The sequence below is a fragment of the Cygnus atratus genome, chromosome 1 (genome assembly GCF_013377495.2).
Source record: "Cygnus atratus isolate AKBS03 ecotype Queensland, Australia chromosome 1, CAtr_DNAZoo_HiC_assembly, whole genome shotgun sequence".
NCBI lineage: Eukaryota > Metazoa > Chordata > Aves > Anseriformes > Anatidae > Cygnus > Cygnus atratus.
The window spans coordinates 151,154,501-151,176,198 of record NC_066362.1 but is presented as its reverse complement, the minus strand read 5'-3'; the positions used below and the strand labels follow the sequence as shown (position 1 = coordinate 151,176,198).

The 21,698-nt window shown below is 35.1% G+C and overlaps 1 protein-coding gene across 12 annotated transcripts in view; it reads right to left on the bottom strand.

The window, feature by feature from the left end:
* FGF14 (fibroblast growth factor 14) overlaps positions 1 to 21,698 on the bottom strand; it is a 410,241-nt gene that overhangs the window by 145,122 nt on the left and 243,421 nt on the right. The gene's annotated exons all lie outside the window — the stretch shown is intronic.

Below are 21,698 nucleotides of genomic sequence, written 5' to 3'. Positions count from 1 at the left end.
TTAATCTTACACCAAGATAAGACACACGGTTATAGCTCCTAATTTTTAATACTTCTCCTCTGATATCTTTAACGAATATTCCCAGTTTTCATCTTATCTATCCTCTACTTCTGATATCGCTTCTTCTGAGATTAGGTGAATGAAAGATACCACCTGGATTGACAGGAAAATCTGAACAGCACAAAGATCATATGAAGCTCTCCAGGATAACTCAACTGGGTCCAAAACCTATCTCCAACAAATCTCTTTGAAACAACATTTAACAAAAACAATGAAGAAGCAACGACAACAACACAAACACACACACACACACAGAACAAGACCACTTTAAGGGACAAATCTATAAAAGTAATTAAAAATGAAATACACTGCATTTTCTTCCATGATATCTATATCTATGATTTTAACTTTCCATATTAAATAGTCCCCTTGAAGAGGGATTCTTAAGTACTAATAACAGAATTACATAGAAAAAAAAAACAACAAAAAAAAAAACCTGCCACCAAAGTTCTTTAGAAAAAGCTTCAGTGACACAAGCCATAACAACTTTCATTAAAGAAAAAAAAAAAAGCTACCACACATCTCTAGTGCACACAGATACATAGAGCAGTTTAAGTATTAGAGACCTAAAAACAGTGATGAGCTTCTTTATTAATTTGTAGTATGCACAGCTTAAATCAACATCTGTTGCATTTGCTTATCTAGCCACAACAGGACTGTCTTCTATTTTGCATGAATTCTGAAATAAGCAACAGACATTTTGGAAGTAACTGAAAGTCACTGCAATGTGAGTCTGCTAAATTTTATTCTACAGAAACAAAAGAAACACCATTCCTGAGAAATATAGTCTCAAGCCTGCAGTGAACTTCCTCTGCAGTTAATACAGTTGACAGAGCATGCCAATATGTAAGCTATTATACCTGCTTGACTTAATACTTCTAAGAGGGCTTTCTACTCTTAAAGCAGTAAAAGAAAAAAAAAAAAAAAAGATTGCAATGAACTTATTCGCAGTATCTTGAATGGAAGAATGGAATCACCACAAATGTAATTCTTGACACACATTGATTTTTGCTACACAAGTTCTTGAAAAAAAAAAAAAGACCTATGGAAAAATAGCCATCAATATGAAATTTTCCAACTGCAAAGAAGAAAACATCTTAGCTGCCTTTATAACTGTAACTTGGGAAATGTTTACCTGCATACACATATGCGATTGTTCCTTTCATATAATTTGAAATTTATTATATCACGATATTTACTAGTTAATTAGATGATTACTTTCCAACTAATCTCTTCATAGAGGAGTCAAGTCCTTTAGTCTTTTTGCTCATGAAATAAATAACATCAGTGTATACAGACAACACACAATATATACAATTACAAAATATATGAATATGTAAAATCTTACAAAGAATATTTGACACTTGTATATGAAAAGATGTTTATAAGAATTTGGGATGGTTAGTATGGGGATATTTTTATTCAGATGCCTTGTCTGAGTGACATTTAAAAGTGCATAACCTGTCTGCTCTTTATGCAACATTTAAACCCCTAATTATACACTGAGTTTATATCTTCTGCTTTAAATTATTAGGAAACTCTAAATGCCACCCAAGCAATATATATATTGCTTATATATATATATATATATATATATATATATATATAAATATATCAAGCTTACTGACATTTTTTTTTGCAAGTCTTCCCTAATACTTATTTTAAATCCTTATATAAGGGTTTCTCACTTTTCTTGGAACAGATATGAATGAATAAGAACATCCCTTCCTTTAGGGTTCAGATGCAAGTAGTAATGTTTTCTATAAAAGCCACAGCTGTTTCCTTGTTTCTAAACAAAAAAGTTAAGTTCATTGTCTGCTATTTCTCCTGGAGTAAATTAATGACAGATATAAATCTTTTTTTTTTTTTTCTTTTAATTATTTTATATATTCAGGAGTATCTGACATGATAATGCAATTTATACTAGCATAGGGAGATATTATTGTTTGTGATCCTTAATGTTTCTTTCATTCTGCACTATTTTCATTAATGGAAATTTTTTCTTTGCACTGACATGCTTTGCATTGTTAAGCAAAAAAGCAGAAAAATATTATCTTCCACAAAAATACTAGAAGAAAATTGATTAAAATAATTTTTAGGTACAAGACTTTTCTCATCCTCTCTCTGAGAATCAATCTAATTTTGCTTTATTACTCCTATAAATTATCTTATCAAGATAGAGCTCTTAAGCTTTTACTGTCTCATCCTCAATTTTGAAAACACAACAGTTAGCATATCATGAATACTATTCATAAATATAAAAAATACACCTATTTTCAAGTCTTGAGAAAAAATATTACGATACCTGCTTATGTTACTATGCTGACATTCCTGACTATTAGCTGAAATGCCATAGCATTTATTATTGGCAGCAATGGCATTAATCACTAACATAGTGACCTAGTACTCCTATAATTACCTGAAAAAGTCCAAGAAACCTAAATTATGAAGTATTTCACAATCAAGATTGTTAACTCATCAAAACTGTTCAACAGGGTATCACTCTAATGCGCAGTGCAATTATCTGATTTGCCAGCAGTGGACACTGTTACTCTAGTTATCTACAGATATATTGGCTGGAGAATAACTTGCAAGACATACTGATAAATTTTTCTTTTATTGCTTTCCCTGATGTAAGAACCTAGAGTTATTTACAACAGGCAAAAGCTGAATAAAAATTGTATGATAGGGATATATTTCAATATTTTTCTGGCAGCAGATAGATTGTCCATTTCTTTATATATATATATATATATATTATTTTAAAGTAATTAAAAAAAAATCCCAACTTACTTACATGAGATTTTTTTTTTCCCCATCATAATCATTTTAGGTCCTAGAAGATGTTCTGATACAGAAAAAGAAAATTCCTTCTTTTCTCTCTTTCACAGAACCATGGTTCTCACAATGAAACTGTAAATCCTTCTAAATGCCTTAATGTTTTGCATTGCTTTTATACAATTTTTACATTTAATGAAATCAGCAGGCTAAAAAAAAAAATATAAACAGTACATTTACTTCAGAAGCCTTTACCAGTCCTTGAATAATATAATTGTTCAAAATCTGCAAAGTACAACTCACTGACACTTTTACAGGTACTTTAAAGTTAAGCTGAAGTGTAGATATTGGATAAGGACAGAAAACATGTTGCAGAAGAATTAGCTAGGAGTCAACCTAGCTGTTTGGAAGAGAGTTTCTATTCATCTTAGAGACAGAAAGAAAATCTAAGCATTTAAGAAAAGCAATGCACAAGATTAATCACAGATAATAAATATTATCTTTCTAGAGTTAGAACATTTACAGCAAATCACCTTTTTAATCCCCATGTTCAAATACCTCATTAAGCTCCCCCTAAAATTCCTACCAGTCTAGTATTATGTAAATGCACTTCTCATGTAAATATCTGTAGTATCTTAATAGCGTAATGTTCATTATCTGGCTAATGCAGCTGAAAATTTTCAAATAGGACCTAATAATCTGCTGACAGTATGTATACAGAAGGCACCCAGAAAGTCTCCTAGATCTATGCTTTTTGTCACGTGAAAAGTCAGTTGTAGATCCAACTTTTTTTTTTTTTTAACAATAATAATCCTTTTAACTGCTGCGTTTGATTTGTAAATTGGTATCAAGCAAGGAGAGGAGCATGCATATTTTCAGTGGTAGGATAGTCTCACATCAACCTAAGACTATTTTGAAATCAACTCCCAGAAAACTGAGGAGGTCTGAAATGTTGGTGTGAAGTGTATCTTACAGCTGGCAGCATTTCAATACTTAAGAACATTGAGCATTGTCTGGGTCAATGACTCTTGTTCATAGCTTCTTATTAACTAGATAGAAGTGACTTAGAAGCCATCAGTCAGTGGATGAATACAATCAAAGCAGAACTGACCTACTACATACAGGCCTAGACCGAGAGACCTGCTGAAACTGCTGTCTAGTCCCATCAGCTCTAAAACATGCTCACCCTTGAACACAGGTAGGCAGAACACTGTGCTGCCCCAAAGCTCCATTTTCCCAATCCATTCGTCTTGAAACTAAACTTGTTACTGGTGTACAGGGTTCCTCATACACAAGTCTTTGAGTCTCATTTGTTACCAAAAGTCTCCAAGTGTATCTTGCTTTGCTTTTCAGTGTTCAGATAAGCAAACGTAGTTTTGTGTTTAAAAAATAATAAATAAATATATATATAAGAATTTTCACGAGGTCTCAAAGCTTTTTGATTTAATTCCAGCCCTAGCTTATGCACTACGGCGACTTGCTTTAGCTACAGATGTAAGGAGGAAGATCTAAATTAATACCAGGAAACAGCTTGATGAGTGGAAGCTCTCTTTGATGCAATTCAAAGCTGTGCTCTGTAAATAACAACTGAGTGGTTCTGGCTATGCTACACTGATAAGGAAGAACAGAACTCATTAGAAATGGAACATACTGGCAGCCAAATTGCTGTGAACCATAGCTGCTTGACTAATATTCTCTCTCCAGATACAAAGTAATACTTTCTGGGCCTTAAAAGACTCAAACATAAACAACCTACACATCATTTATTGTGGAAAGAGATACTTATTGCTGCAGTTTTATACATGTGGAATACGGTATGCCTTGCTGTAATTATCACTCATATAAATAAATTTTCAATGATTTTGTTTAAAATTATGTTTCACGAAGTAATAGTGCTTATAAGCACCATATAATAATAATAATAATAATAATAATAATAATAATAATAATAATAATAATCCACATTTTTTAAACTGACTGTTAAAAGCATTTTATACAGGTAGGTCAACTTTCACAGAAATCAATTCATATTATTTTAAATATCCTAATTAAGAACAATAGCAACAACAACAACAACAACAAATGAATCCGTCTGTCTCCCAGTACGTTGTGGAAGTTAAGATCAATCTTGTATATAATTTCCTTTGAAAAATATCAGCACCTTGCACACCAACTTCATTATTTCAAGATTTGGCCCATACTTATCTTAAAAAATTTAACATATATAAAAAGCTAACTCAGAATTTTTTTACTACAAGAATAAAGGAATTACAGGTATGTTATTTGCATATTCAAACTGAGAACACACAAACATTAAACAGACTGGACAATAAAATAAATGAAGATGTTCTTCATATAAACTGCTGACCAATTCAGTGATCCAAGCAAATTTCAAATCCGGTCAGAAATGAAGGAGGCTTGCTTTCTTCATTCAAAGTATTCAATAAAAAAATGAAACTATTAAAAAAAAACTTTTTGGAAAAGAGAAAATTTCTTTTGCAGACTGAAAATAAACTGGGCTTCCCCCCCTCTTTTCTCCCTCCCACCACCATAGAAATGATAGCATGTGTGCAAAACATGGCAGTAAAATCATAATTATCTATTTTCTAGGTGAGGGTATCATATTGTCACCAATCAGCAAATCTGATATTAGTATAATGGAAATCCAGATCATAACACACATAGCAGAGTTGGAGAAATAGTATCTTTAAGGAATGGTAACATTTCAATGAAAGACATAGAGACTGTTCTAGGAAAAGCCTTGCTCTGTTTGTGCCTTTTTGATGTGCTTCAAATAAACATTAGGACTAGAATCAGTAGACTTGATGAGCAAATCCCTTTTATAACGATATTACCCCATCATTAACTATCACAGAGTTTGAGTTATCAGGGACCTTCACAGTGTTATTCAACACCCTTTATGTGAAGTCATTTGGCCAATTTTGAGTTGCTGTGTGCAAGACCTACTTTTTTGTTTGTTTGTTTGTTTTTCTGTTTCTAAAGGGAGTAATTAGATTTAGATTCAGAAGCCTAATTCTGTTTTTCTGAAATGCACCTCTAATTCTTAAAATAGACTAAAGCATTTAAGTTGCTATGGGAGTTTAATAAGAAAGCTTCAGATAAGCTTTCAAAAAAGGAAATCTTCAAAGGTATTAAAAAAAGTTATTAATTTTCAGTACTTAATAAACCATTGTTTTAACTGGGCTTTCTGTATTCTAGCATCAGCTGAAATATCCTGGATTTTCTTTTTTTCCTGTTTAAAATGCTTATACTCACCAGAAATCTTTAGGCCATTTAAATTTTCTCACAAAAGCCAACAAGAATGCTAATTAAAAGATTATGTAAAGCAGTTTTAGTATGTAGGCATTGAAACATTATAAATTATCAAGGATTACTGACTTTCACACTTTCAGTTATATCTGCAGAAACTTTCGTAATTTTGCATCGTAGCTGTGATCATTTTCCTGGTTATTCAGTGATGCCTGAACACATCTCTAGACAAGATTTCCTCTCTCTTCTCACTGCACTTACATAAATAACCTGACATACCACCTAACCAAGTCTGCCTGTACTTAATAGTGTTTTCCTGGGGTAGGAGAGGGGAAGGGGATTGAGAACCTTAGATGAAAATCTGAGGTGCTTTTTGTTGTAAAGCACTCCTGGGTTGCAGGACATTTTCTGAGAAGGAAGACAAACATCAGCCCCCTTCACACACACACACAAACTCTGAATCTAAATGAATATTTCAATTTAAAATATATCCCAGTTGAGGTAAATATTTGTGTTAAAATATTATGTAATTCATTGTGTTGTTTTTTTTTTTTGTATGACTAATGCTAATTTTGTTCACTGAATTATGTTAAATATTAATTCCAAAAAAAGGGAAAAAAATAATGCAGTTCTGCTATGAAACATATTTTATTGAGAAAGATGACACAGGTTCATTCCTTCTAACCAATAGCACATTTTGATATCTCTTGGAAAAATATATGTTAATATCATTTGAATATAAAGGCAAGATAAAGCTGCCCTGCTCTGGGTTGCTCAGTTCCAGATGAACACAAAAGCGCAGGCAAAATATCCCCACTCTTTTTCTGAGACCTTCTTGTGGATACTCAGCTCGCAAATGGAAATTAATGTCAACAAACACGCTTTTCGTAAGACATCTTTTCTTTATCTCTTTTCTCTGCTTGGTGGACAGTAACATTGACTCCCCTGTTAGGCTGCACCATCCCTTTGGCATCATATACTTTGCCTTGCTACCAGAAATACAGTTCCTACACATTGTCAAGATCCAGTTTTTGAATTACTAATTAATTTCGTTTGGATCCATTATAATGAAATCTTATGCTCTGTTTTGTGGTGGGGCTTTCATTTGTATGCCACTGAAGTCCAACCACAGTGATATAACATGATGGTTGCCTGCTGAGCTCTTTGGAGGAGGGTCTTAGACTTGTTCTCTTCATTCCATGTATCGAGTGTGGGGACCTAATTTCTGTGTCAGCTAGGCCAAGATAAAGCTTCCAGTCCACCAATGATCCCCATGTGTTCAGAATTTCTGATTACATCATCTGTACCAGCAATAGCTTCCTCCCATAATAAGATCTCCTTCTATGACAAAAGTGACACGCTTAGTGGATGAGGGAAAGACTGTGGATGTGGTCTACCTTGATTTCAGTAAGGCTTTTGACACCATTTCCCACAATATTCTCCTCAAGAAACTGGCTGCTCATGGCTTGGACTGGCGTATGCTTCGTTGGGTTAAAAACTGGCTGGATAGCCGGACCCAAAGAGTTGTGGTGAATAGAGTCAAATCCAGCTGGAGGCCAGTCACTAGTGGCGTCCCCCAGGCCTCAGTACTGGGGCCAGTCCTCTTTAATATCTTTATCGATGATCTGGATGAAGGGATCGAGTGCACCCTCAGTAAGTTTGCAGATGACACCAAGTTAGGCGCGTCTGTTGATTTGCTCGAGGGTGGGAAGGCTCTGCAGGAGGTTCTGGATAGGCTGGACTGATGGGCTGAGGTCAACTGTATGAAGTTCAACAAGGCCAAGTGCCGGGTCCTGCACCTGGGGCACAACAACCCCAAGCAGAGCTATAGGCTGGGACATGAGTGGTTGGAAAGCTGCCTGGCAGAGAAGGACCTGGGAGTATTGGTTGATAGTTGGCTGAATATGAGCCAGCAGTGTGCTCAGGTGGCCAAGAAGACCAACAGCATCCTGACCTGTATAAGAAGCAGTGTGGCTAGCAGGGCTAGGGAAGTGATTGTCCCCCTGTACTTGGCTCTGGTGAGGCCGCACCTTGAGTACTGTGTTCAGTTTTGGGCCCCTCACTACAAGAAGGACATGGAGGTGCTCGAGCGAGTCCAGAGAAGGGCAATGAAGCTGGTGAGGGGTCTGGAGAACAAGTCTTACGAGGAGTGGCTGAGGGAGCTGGGCTTGTTCAGCCTGGAGAAGAGAAGGCTCAGGGGCGACCTTATTGCCCTCTATAGGTACATTAAAGGAGGTTGTAGCGAGGTGGGGATTACTCTGTTCTCCCACGTGCCTGGTGACAGGATGAGGGGGAATGGGCTAAAGTTGCTCCAGGGGAGGTTTAGGTTGGATATTAGGAAAAACTTCTTTACCAAAAGGGTTGTTAGGCATTGGAATGAACTGCCCAGGGAAGTGGTTGAGTCACCATCCCTGGAGGTCTTTAAGAGATGTTTAGATGTTGAGCTTAGTGACATAGTTTAGTGAAGGACTTGTTAGTGTTAGGTCAGAGGTTGGACTAGGTGATCTTGGAGGTCTCTTCCAACCTAGATGATTCTGTGATTCTGTGATAACAGTGGGATGAAATAAGTGCTGTTGCCAGTATTGGAGAATACAAAGTTCTCATGCATAGTACAGAGTTGTTCTCACTTTAGTATAAAGAGGGCTATAATCTCACCCATGTCTATATGCTTTTCTAGTAGATCAGTAATTAGTATTCCTAGTATAGGAAAAACAAACAAGCAAACAAACAAATAGAAACAACCAGAAATCTGAAGAACAGTAGGTAGAATTTAATAGACAAAATACAGTTTATTCTCTGAAATGCTCATTATTATTGTCAATTATAGGTAATTTCCTTGCTTACCCTCTCCCCACATGGCATGTCAAATAAAAGAACAAAATAAGAAGAAGAAGAAGAAAAGAAGAAAAAGAAGAAGAAGAAGAAGAAGAAGAAGAAGAAGAAGAAGATGAAGATGACATAAAAAGTTATTAAAATTTATGAGTGTACTCAGGGTGCATTCTTTCCAAGCCTAGAGCATAAAGAGTCAGAACAACCCATCTCACTTGTAATCCTGCCATAAGGGATTAATTTGCGATTGAAAATAGTTGCCAGTTTATGACATATATATATACATATATATACAAAACAGGGTAATGCAATCTCACTCAGAAGTTGACCATTAGGATGTGTGAAATGTTATCTTGCTCGCCCCGGCTCTATATATTCTAAAAATCTGATGGCACAAAGAGCAACAATAATGCTTAAACTCACCTAAAACACATTATTATGTACTGCAGTTTCCTCACAACAAGATCAAAGATCATTCTTTTTGTACTGTGTACAACTGATCCAACTCAAGGTCTAAACAATGTTAACATTACACAAACTTTGAAAGAGAGAAAGAAATGAAAGAAAAGAGAAGAAAGAATCACAGAATCATAGAATATCCTGAGTTGGAAGGGACCGATAAGGATCATCGAGTCCAACTCCTGGCACCACATAGGTCTACCCAAAAATTCAGACCATTTGACTAAGTGCACAGTCCAAACGCTTCTTAAACTCCAACAGGCTTGGTGCAGTGACTACTTCCCTGGGGAACCTGTTCCAGTGTGAGACCGTTCTCAGTGAAGAACCTCTTCCTGATGTCTAGCCTAAACCTTCCCTGCCTCAGCTTGACACCATTCCTGCGGGTCCTGTCACTGGTGACTAACGAGAATAGATTGGCGCCTTCCCCTCCACTCCCTCTCATGAGGAAGCTGTAGACCGCAATGAGGTCTCCCCTCAGCCTCCTCTTTTCCAGACTGAACAAGCCAAGTGACCTCAGCCGCTCCTCATACGTCTTCCCCTCTAGGCCCTTCACCATCTTTGTAGCCCTTCTCTGGACACTCTCCAACAGTTTTACATCCTTTTTGTGCTGTTGTGCCCAGAAATGCACACAGTACTCGAGGTGAGGCCATACCAGCGCAGAATAGAGCAGGACAATCACTTCTCTTGACTGACTAGCAATGCTGTGAAAAGAAAGAAAGGAAAGAAATGAAAGAAATGAAAAAGAAAGATGAGAAAGATGAGAGAGAGAAAGAGAAAGAGAAAGAGAGAGAGAGAAAGAGAAAGGAGAAAGAGAGAAAGAAAGAAAGAGAAAGAGAAAGAGAAAGAGAAAGAGAAAGAGAAAGAGAAAGAGAAAGAGAAAGAGAAAGAGAAAGAGAAAGAGAAAGAGAGAGAGAGAGAAAGAGAGAGAGAGAAAGAGAGAGAGAGAGAGAGAGAAAGGGAGAAAGGGAGAAAGGGAGAAAGGGAGAAAGGGAGAGAGAGAGAGTGAGAGAGAGAAAGAGAGAAAGAGAAAGAAAGAAAGAAAAAGAGAGAGAGAAAGAGAAAGAGAAAAAGAGAAAGAAAGAAAGAAAGAGAAAGAAAAAGAAAAAGAAAGAAAGAAAGAAGGAAAGAAAAAGAAAGAAAGAAAGAAAGAAAGAAAAGAAAGAAAGAAAGAAAAAAGAAAGAAAAAGAAAGAAAGAAAGAAAGAAAGAAAAAGAAAAAGAAAGAAAGAAAGGAAGAAAGAAAGGAAGAAAGGAAGGAAGAAAGGAAGAAAGGAAGGAAGGAAGGAAGAAAAAGAAAGAAAGAAAGAAAGAAAGAAAGAAAGAAAGAAAGAAAGAAAGAAAGAAAGAAAAAGAAAAAGAATTTTCCCATGTGTCCTTAAGATATCTTCAGCTAGCGAAACTGCTAAAAAAAACACAGTGTGAATCTGAATACAGGAATGTATATATAACAAGCACAAGCAATAAGTGATGTTTAAAGACTCAGTTTTGCCATTAATAAGGATTTATAAAGACAAAATACACAAAAAGCTAGATTAGGCTCACATAAATTTAGTCACTGGAAGTACAGAATTTTGACTCCCTCTGTTGTGAACCAACCTGTCCAAACAAGACAAACACCAAACCTTTGGAAAATCCTCACAACCCTCTACTGACCATAAAAAATCTCATAAGAATTATCCTAAGAATTAGGTGAGACCCAAGGGAAGCTTGCAACAGCTGTAGTATAAGAGACATATTTTTGCAGCCAGCTATGTACATGAAGGTATGTAGCCATACCCTCCCTTTATTCATCCAGTTCAGGTTCAGTGGTTGTGTCCTCTTCATAATAGAGATCAAGATTTTATAAATTCATTTTGTGAAACCTGTCATTAGCTCACCTTCATCCTGTCTATCTATATATGTTAACTATTCCTTCTCTACTTTTCTGGATCTCTTTCTGTTCCTCTGAGTACAAGACAGGTAATGCAGAAGCTCTTGCAGAAGTTCTGCCCAGAATCAGAGGAGTCACAAGGCAGGGTGAAAGGACTTTGCCTCTGAGTGCCCACACTGTGCCAAACTGCAATCAGCATGATGTCCTTTTTGGATTGTGGTGAAACAGGAGAGGGAATATAGTTTTTTTTAGCACTTTTTTAGCACTGTCTTAGTGTTTAGATGGTCATAAATTTCGTAACATTCCACAGACATGCTTGCCAGAAAGTTCTTCAAATGACAAGTAAAGAGAGCACTCAAAATTTATTAGCTACATGTATTTTGTCTAAATAAACCTTTGTGCAAACTGCTACTTTCAAATCTTTCAGAAGGCTCTTTTCAGTAGAAGATTTGAGATGCTAGATTCGTGACAGGACAATAAGCTCCTGGGGACTAAGGGACAATGACTAAATATATATATATACACGCACACACACGCACATATATACACATATATATATTACCCTGAGAATTAAGAATAACATACAATTTTTTGAGGATTATTTTGCACTTGTTTGATTAGATAGTACTTTACTGATCTCCTGAGCCATTAATCTTTGCAAATCATATCCAATCAGACATGCTTCCAGTACTTAGCAGTGACAAAAGGTAGTGAGGCAGAAGGTACATTACATAATTTCTGCCTCCAAGTTTTTGCTATTACTTCCCCTCTATCCACAGTTCTTACCTTTCCTTTCCACATTCTAAATCCTTCAATATTCACCAATCTTGTAATGGATTTTACACTAAACAGTCACTGAGTGGGGTGAAGAACTGCCACAGGAATAGGAACTCAAAGCCAGAAAACTCTTCTTTCATAGGGAAATTTTTCTTACAAGGCTACTGCCATGCCCATACCTCCCCTCTCCCATTAACTGTGGCACAGGGCTACATCTTGAACAGGAGGAACAGTGTCCTCTCTCTCTTTCCCTGGTTTGCAAACAGTAACTCCCAAAGTCCTCCTGTCTGCAAAAGACTTATAGTTCACGTCTCATGATTCCTATAGTCTCCAACAATTAAGTGTATAAATACAGAGACTATATAGAAAAATAACCATCATTTTCTACAGCACCAGCTGCATGTGAATGCAGGAGAAATTAACTAAACTCTAATATTTAAAGTAATGAAGAGGATTCAAAACCCTCTGGAGAGGGTTTTGGTTGTAAATACCAGCCTAACAAATACAAACATTTTCAGAGTAGTTTATAGCACAATTGCAGAGTAGAAGTAAAATTCCTTTTTTGTTATTAAGGACAAGGAACTACAATTGAAACATTTCATTCACAAAACACATGATTTTGATTGACCAGGAAACTACTGTAGTAGCCTAATAACAGCAATTTTTCACATTTCAAAGTCACATGTGAAAAACACAGGTATTTTCATTTTAGTGAAGAAACAAATAAAAACTTTAAGAGAGAGAAGAAAAAAAAAGATCTGAAAGGTGCAGTGTTCATGGATGACAACACTGGAACATGGCTATATTTTAGATTTGGGGTTTATACTGCTTTAAAGATCATATTAAAGTAGCTATGTAAAAATCATGGTAACAAATGCAGTGGTAATTTCTGAAAATCTCAGTACTCCATGCTGCCTATAAAATGTTAGCAATACCAGCCATTATTCTGCATATCATGGAATAACTATCAAAAAGCTTTTTGGCTAGAGAAGAAACTGACTTTCAGCATTATTCTCCTGTTATTGCTGAAAGATTATATTTCTAAAATTCCATCCTCCCCCCCCCCAACAGAATCCAGAATAATATGCTAGTATACAAAAGGCTTATATTACAGTTGGAAGGAAACAAGAAAGTCTTTTTTTTCCTGACATAGAATTTAAATGCAAGATGTAAATTCAAGTAATACTGTCAGTTGCCTTACAAGCCATTTTAATGAGAAAAGTTCACAGTAGGTTGCACAGCCATTAACAAAAACATCAGTTACAAATTAAAAGGTTGACAAGCAATTCGGAAACATTTAGCCATTCCCCACTTCTTGTATATAATGGTGTGGCAGAAGCAAAATAAATTGCCATGTAGATGTCAGTACAATGTGCATAAGAAATGTTAAGGATTAGTCAATGAATGCTCCCACAAAGACATTCAATATGCGCAGACAGTTTCTTTCCTCCTGTGTGCCCTTTTGTCAGCTTTCAAAGTCTGGAGAGAGCAGTTAAGCATGGCCCAATAATGAAAAGCCAGGAAGAGTAATCCATTTCCTGTTTAAAAAATCTTAAGAGGTATAGAAATGCAACTTGCTGGTCGCTGAATATGTGAATCCAGTTTTTATTTATTTATTTATTTATTTATTTATTTTGGAAAGAAAGCATATTTCTTTTTGCATTTGCTCTTTTTCTGTTTAGACAGGTTCTGACTGAGCTGCAGTTTCATTTTACGTTGATCTAACCATTAGCCTCCAGTTCCCTCTGTTGATCTCTGCTTCCCTCTTCCACTGACTGGGGAGTCAGAGCAGCTCACTGATCTGTTAGTGAAAACCGTTAGTTTTAGCACTTTGTATCTGCTAGTTCATGATACTGATCCTACTTGCCCTGTAGCCACCATGATGCAAGAGAGAGAAGAAGAATGTGAGGCCATGAAGAACACAAGTCCGCTCATAAAAATGGCTTTAAAAAGCTTGACATAATTCATTAAAACGTCTAGTGCTTGGTAAGAGATTACTGCCATGCGTATTTGAACTTCTGAAGCTTACATATCAGTTTAGGATCTGTTAGCACAGAGGTAGTTATCGCTACTAGAATTCTATGATGGTAATATTCTATCACAAAGATGACACTAATATTTTATAGAATTAACTTACCTTTTTTTTTTTTTTTTTGAAACCTCCTATAAAGAATGTTACAGGGACTCTTTGTAAAAGAGAGAGCATAACATGCAAAGAGCGAGTCTATTTCATTAACAATGCCATGAACATAGGATAATTCCAAGACTTCTGTATTGAGAGAAAGAAGATGCTATAGACTCAAGGAATTTTCAGAGACTATTGTAACAAGGTCACAAATGCTCTATTGCTCTATTGTTGTTCAACATTGCATACATTTCTGGATCTGCTAATATCGTCTCTTCAGAATTTGAAGCCAAAAAATATATGTTAAAGCAAAGGGTCTTGATTCTTCCAGTACACTTTCTTATACTACTGAGAAGATGCAGACTAGCCTGACTCAAGTCTCAGTTACAGGTTCTGATGTAAGAGGCTTGTAATAGTATGACCTCTGTACTAGAGTTCATTGATACTTCACACAGGAACTATCACCATGAGACAAGCCCTATGAAGATCTGTGGTACTGTGGGCTTGGCTGTCCTGTGTAGCAAGTACCTATGAAGACTTATTCCAGTCTCTGAAAGGGGAAAAGACTATGAACGGTGAATTAAAACCATGGAGAACAGCATGGGCTGGTGACCTGTAGTTCTGATTAAAATGCAATTCCCTTCTCACCCCCAAAAAAACTAATAGAAGAAAACTACAATGTACTGGAGAGCTAATTAGTCTTGGATATAGAAGCAATAATCAAATCAAATCATCTTTCCACTCTGGTTTTTAAAGAAGATGTTAATGGATAAGTAGGTATGAATGACTGGTTCAGTTAATCCATCTAAACAACCTATAGAAGAAAACCTTATTTATCAACTAGAAAGAATGTTTGCACATGAATTCTGTTTTGAGTTGCTCACTGACTTGTTTTCCCATTTATTTCAAACATACAGATTCAATTGATTACATTGTGAGGCAACATAGAAATTGCACATTTATATTCATTATGAATTTGAAAACCTCTTTCATGCCAGCCCACTTCATAACAAGCACTTTCTTTTTTTTTTATTATAGTGATAGCACTGATGAAGTGACTTCTCATGGAAATCAGTGGCAAAATTTTAATGATTTTCATAGATAAGACCCAAAATAGCTGCCAAATGCAGTACTCCAAATTTATTTCAGATGCATTTTAAAATGTTCATCTCTGTTGGGGTGGTGTGGAGAGAGCCGCTTGTTATTTCTGCTCACATATTTATTCATAAAACAAGAAATATGAAAAAGCATAGTGAAATACTTTATTATACATAGTTTGTATCTTTTCTGTTGTGATGGTCAGAGCAAATTGTGTAATAAGTTTAATGAAAACCATCAGAAAGTTATAGCCCTAAACTGCCTATGCTGAAATAACTTTATTACATATTAAATGTAGGACATTGCTTTCCTCAGCAATGAGATCTGTGCCACCTTCCTCCAGAACCAGATGTGTGTTTAAACTCAGACCCTGAACTCCAGCCTGCTATTAAGTAAAAAGCTGGATGTGTATAAATAGTATGGATAAAAAGAGAAGAAAAAGGAAAGGTAGGGGGAAGTACCTGAGAAAGGCAGAAGAGATAACTAATTGCTACTCAAAAATAGGAAGCATGAAGAAAACAGTTTCCCAGTGAAGGACAAGGATTATATAGAATAATTCAGAAAGGAGGTTTGCTAAGTTACCATAAATGTTTTTGAAGTCTCAGCCTCAAGAAGAAGGTTGATTATTCTATTATTCCTAACTTCCCAATTTGCTATGACCTTTACTTAAAAAGGCATGCTTTTTTTTTCATATTTAATAGTTTTTTGTTTGTTTGGTTGTTTTTTTTTAATAGTCCAAATTAATTAATGGTTAAAGAAATGACTGCTCAGGCTGAAGTAAAGATGAAGTGTTTGAACTTTCTAATTTCAGTTGAAGCCTACTTTACATGTGAATGAGCAGAGGCATGACGTATTAAAGAAGGGCTCTCCTTGCATATGATTTTAGCAGTGTTAGAACCAAATGCATTTTCCATTTAAGGGATATTTCCTCAAAAGAATTAAAAGCAAACAGAAAATAGCTCCTAGAACTACTCTCTTATTCCACTAGAGATTCAGAAAAACACCACTGATCTATTCATTCTTCTGAATTAAGATAATTTGCATTACATTGATAGCTTCACACACAATAGTGACTGTGTGACAATATCTGTCTCTGAGCTCATTCTCAATATCCTATACCATGAAGTGAAAGTAGCCTCAGAGAGTTTCATTCAACAGCTTCATCAAAATTTTATATCACAGTAGATATAGATATAGGTTTTTATTACATGTTGGGGATGAAATAAAGATGTGTGAACTAATTTGCTTCAGCCATGAAGAAATGTTTTAGTTAAGGATTAAGTTCATGGCAAGTTTGAAACTTAAAACCAAATTCATTTTTAATAATTAATGTGAGAAAAGTGTTTTGTTTTGTTTAAAAAAAGAAAAAGAAATAAAATAAAAATGTGAAGTTTCTATAGTGTTCCCAGAGTCAGACTTTTACACTTCTTTTGACACATTCTAAAATAAAGTCAGTATTTGTTTGAGACTAGTCATGGGAGGAGTTATGCACTTAAAAGAATATTCTAAATGATGTTATCATTTTGCTAGTCTTAACAAATCCCATAATCAGAAAAGAAAAATAAGATGTTGCTATGGCTCAAATACCATCAGAACTGGCAGATCCATATCTCTTGTATCTTTAAAGCTGTAGTTACAATGGCAGGCTTACACATCCACACAGAACGAACTGTTGTTTTATATTTGAAACCAAAGGAATACGATATTTTTCCCTGTTCAGCTATAAGAACGCCTTGTTCTTAAACTAAAGGCTTGCAGTTGAGTTTCCCTTTAAAAATAATTTGTTGGACATAAATCATGCACAGCTTGCTCTGGTCCGTAGTATCTAAGGGAAAATTCCAAAGAAACCCTTCCACTTCTCAACTACATAAACAAGAAGCTTGCTCCAATAGCAGATGCTCTTGTATTTATCACCCTAACATTCAAGCTATCAGCCTAGGTCAAAGCTGTCAAAATCAAGCAGGCTTTTAACTCCCGAGACAGTGCTTTTAGGATTTCAACCTACCCATCTCAAATATTTGCAAAGGATGTTAATCTTCATTTTTGGAAGGTCAAACCAAACTCCTTGCCCAAGGTTATAATGTCAGGCACATTACAAGACAGCAAAAATTCCTGTGCCCTTTTCCATCTGTTGTACCAATACAAATTCCCAAAGCTTATTATGATTAAAATATACATAGATAGACATATATTCACCTTAAATACATTTTCTAAAATAACCTCATATTTTGATATGAGAAAAAAGAATGTTAGAACATATATAGTGGAACAAGTTTTGAGGATGACAGCTGTAATACTATTGAATGAAACAGTTCCTTATGTAAATTGGCTCAAAAGGAAGATAAAAAATATTTTTGAAAACCTAAGCTTAGTAAAAATGTATCATGAGGTAACTATTTATTGAAAGCATATTTCTTTCAAGAAATATCTCCTTAGTCTTTGTTGTTCATCTATTGTACCATAATGCTAATGCTTAAAAACTGAGAAGTGAATAAAACTAAAAACAGAAGCCAAAATAAAAAACAATTAAATTATTTTTATGACCATGAAATACATATGGTGAAAACTGAATTTAGATTGGCTGTGGTCCCAAAAGTCCCATTAATTTTGGCTTTCAAATCGAGAAAGGCTGTTTGGAACAGCCTCAGCACAGTGGTGTCCTGGCCTAAGACTCTGAGGCATTACAGGAGAACAGTAACCATGTGTAAATGTACACACACACACATATATAAAGCAGACATGAAGCAATGCAGTAATTCATGCAAAATTCAACATATACATTCTCTGTCTCTCACCTACATTCCTGAAATGTAACAACTTGAAGACCAGATACTTGTCTTAAACACAGCCTACTAGATTCTAATCAGGAACAAGGAAAACTTAATCTGCTGTTAACAGGGCAGAAATTTGTAAGAGAAATACTAAGGCTAGTATGAATGAAATGAATGGAAATGTGTGCTTGTAGGGAAATGGGAGAGGGAAAGAGAATGCACTGGCATACAAGTGAACAAGCTTTGATTTACAGGATGTAGGATTCTGCCCTGTAAAAAAGAATTTGTCAGAAGCATCTATAAACTCCTGCCAGGAAAACACACCTAAGGAAAGCTGCCTGAGCCCTGAAAATTGCACAGAACTCTGAACTTTTAGAATCTAATGCTTGATCTGCAGGCTGTCCCTATTCCACCTCTCCCCACCTTGCACCATTTCTCACTGGACCAAAAGCTTTATTTTTTATGTGTTGACCTTTCCATTTAAAAAGAATAAAGCAAGTGGGTTTTTTTTTGTTTGTTTGTTTTTGTTTGTTTGTTTGTTTTTGTTTTCATTTGACTTTCCACAGCTATGTCTCCACTAGCTTCTGTTGCCTGACTGGCAACATGAGAACAAAGGATCCATAGTCTGGAAGACCATGGGAGAGAAAAAGGTTCCCAACAAAAGGGAATCTCAGAGATCCAATGATTAAATCCAGTGATTAAATCCAGTGATTAAATCCAATGATTAAATCCAATGATTGATCCAGTGATTAAATCCTGCCAGATATAAATTTCCCTGTCAAAAAGAAGCTATTGTACCCCACTCATTTGCTCTGTCATCAGAAAAATACCTGTACTCTACCAGCTGTTGCCCTGCATCTGTGTACTAAAATGTGAGTAATGGTGTAAATTAAAGTAGCCTATATGGTATTTGTCCCTATATCAAATTAAGATGACCTGAGAATGAGAAAACTCATTCTGCTTTACACATTACACACCTATCCATTTAGTTTTGTGTTCAGATTTAAATCATGACTATTTGGAAGACGGTTTTGAGTAGTCTTAAAAAAAATAAAAAAATAATCTTTCTCAGTTTCATTTGTGTTTCTGAAAAAAATCTATAATGTCTGTTACTGAAAGATGTGCTTATGAACTTCTGTTCTTATGAACTTCTAACAGAGATTTTACCCAAAAATGCCAGAAGTAAACTGAAGAAAGGAGAAATAAAGAAGCACAGCGTTAACCAAAAGAGCAATTAAACTAGTTTTGTATCTCCCACCCAAATTGTTTTCTATTTTGATCTGTTGTACCCCACATCTTGATAAATAGTAAAATTAAGGATCATACCTATAACTAAAGTGACAATGAATTGCTTCATTAGTGTTTGCAGGCTCCATTACAGAGCAAAAGTGCACAACTGAGGTTTGACATAAAAGTAAACTGTGTTTAGGGTATACTAAAACCACATTAATGTGTCAAGTATAATCTTTCAAACTAATGAAAGTCAGCTGGAACACATTAACTGTTTCCAGCTGTCAAAATAATACATTTAGCTTTATTTCTCAGGTTAAGATGCAGGCAAAATTGCTACTTTAAATGCTAAAGTTCTGCAGTTGGCCCCAAGTTACAGGTGAGGGCACTATAAGCAAAATAAAACCTTAGAACAAGCTAAATACAGATACACGTAAAGTGAAACATTTTTAAAAGGCACAACATAAGCATGCTCACTGATGTGTCAAATCATAGAACAGTTACTCCCAAGATTAACAGCATTTTCTACTTGGTATATAAGCACTGTGATTGGAAGAATAATTGAAACATTTCCCTGGAAAATTTACATTGTGTATACACGCGTATAGGAATTTGAAGAAAATTGCTTAAAAATAAAATTCATATAATCAAACAAGATTACATGTGGAAAGTTAAATCTGCTGCCCCATGCACTTGAATCAGGGTACAATTTGAGAGATGACTATACAGCAAGAGGAAAGAAAATACTAGCTAAGACTTTTTCCCCTATGATTGTGAAGCCTCATTTGGTAGTGTTGCAAGAGACGTGATATTTTAAAGCTTTTTTTTTTTTTTTCCTAAGTAGATGCAGCTGTAGAGCATTTTGGTACTTGTTTTAAAATAGGCTTGCATGCTCAGAATTATATGAAATTTAAATACTAGTTTTTCTTTCTTTTTTTTTTTTATTGTAATATATTGATTAAAAAATAGCATTTTGTTTGTATTTTGTCTTACTTTTATTTTACTAATTTGAAAGGCATTTCCAAAGATCGTTACATTGATTTTTCCATACAATGCATCATTTCAGCTCAGAATACTTATCTAAATGAAGCAGAAAAAAAAGAGCCATGCTTAGTCAATGCTGTAAATCAGATAATTTTAAAAAATACTCAACACCAAACTGTTCTGATAGTTAGTGAAGTGATTTTCCTATTTACTTGCCTCAGTACATAATCCAAAATTTCAACAACAAATGGATAGTATTTTTATTTAAAAGTTTTGAACAGAGTTTCTTTCCTGACATCATTATAAATTTTATGAAGCTCCTTCAATCTTTCATTTTACTTTCTCTGAGTAAACTTCTTAAGAAAAAAAAAAAAAAAAAAGGCCCCCCAAAATTTGAAGGAAGAAAAAAAATACAAAATTAAAAAATTACAAGTTGTTGATTAAATTTCAAAATTGACAAAAATATATTTCCTTTCATATTAATTTCACAGTAAAAATGGCTCAATGTGAATGTAGACATATTCCTTCCACTGTTACTTTTTTTTTTTTTTTTTGATAAATACAAGTAAGTTTTGCTGAATCTTCCTTGCAAAAGAAAATTAAACAGTTGGTATTTATCAAACAAACCATAAGAACACTGTCTGGTAAAACACAAATTAAAATCAATTGCCTAACTTTATTTTTATTTTCTGGGAATTCAAACTGTTAAATAATACTTGTAGTTACCCCCAAATATATTACTGTATTTTAACGTTTAAAACTACTTTCCCATCTTCCCTTTTCCTCTACCCCACCCCTCCCGTGCCACCAAAAGAGCAATGAACCCCAAAGCTATTACTGGTGCAAGTATCCTCTAGATCATAACAGACTTAAATATATCTATATATTACAGACCATCCATTTCATCTTTTCCTTACCAAAAATAGTAGATTTTTTAAAAATGAATAATTTTAGATAATGCAATTCAACTGCAACAATTTGTGATGGATGAAACTTCATTTTCATTGAAAATCATTTTGATCATGTATACAACACCAAACAGAATATCATTTAAATCTTGTGTGTAACACCGTACAGAAGGTCAGTTTCCATCAAAGGAAAATTAATCAAACTCTCCCTAACTAAATTCACAAATTAGAAGTCTCAGACATTTGATGACAAGCTCTGTGACAAGTAATTTACTTCATGAAGGACACAAAAACACTCACAGTGGGAAAGTGGCATAAACAAGTTGAGGCTTGCCAGCAATGCTCTTCCAATGCCAACTGCAACAGGAGGAGAACCTCAAGGCAGAAAGGTGACTCTGCCTGAGCCAAGAAATCATAAATGTGTGGCAATTATGAGCACATAGAAGGAAGTAATTTGCATAAGAGATGGCATTGCTGGATGCCTATGTGGCCTAAGAGATGGCACATGGATGTCTATATAATCCATGGGAGATACCTTTA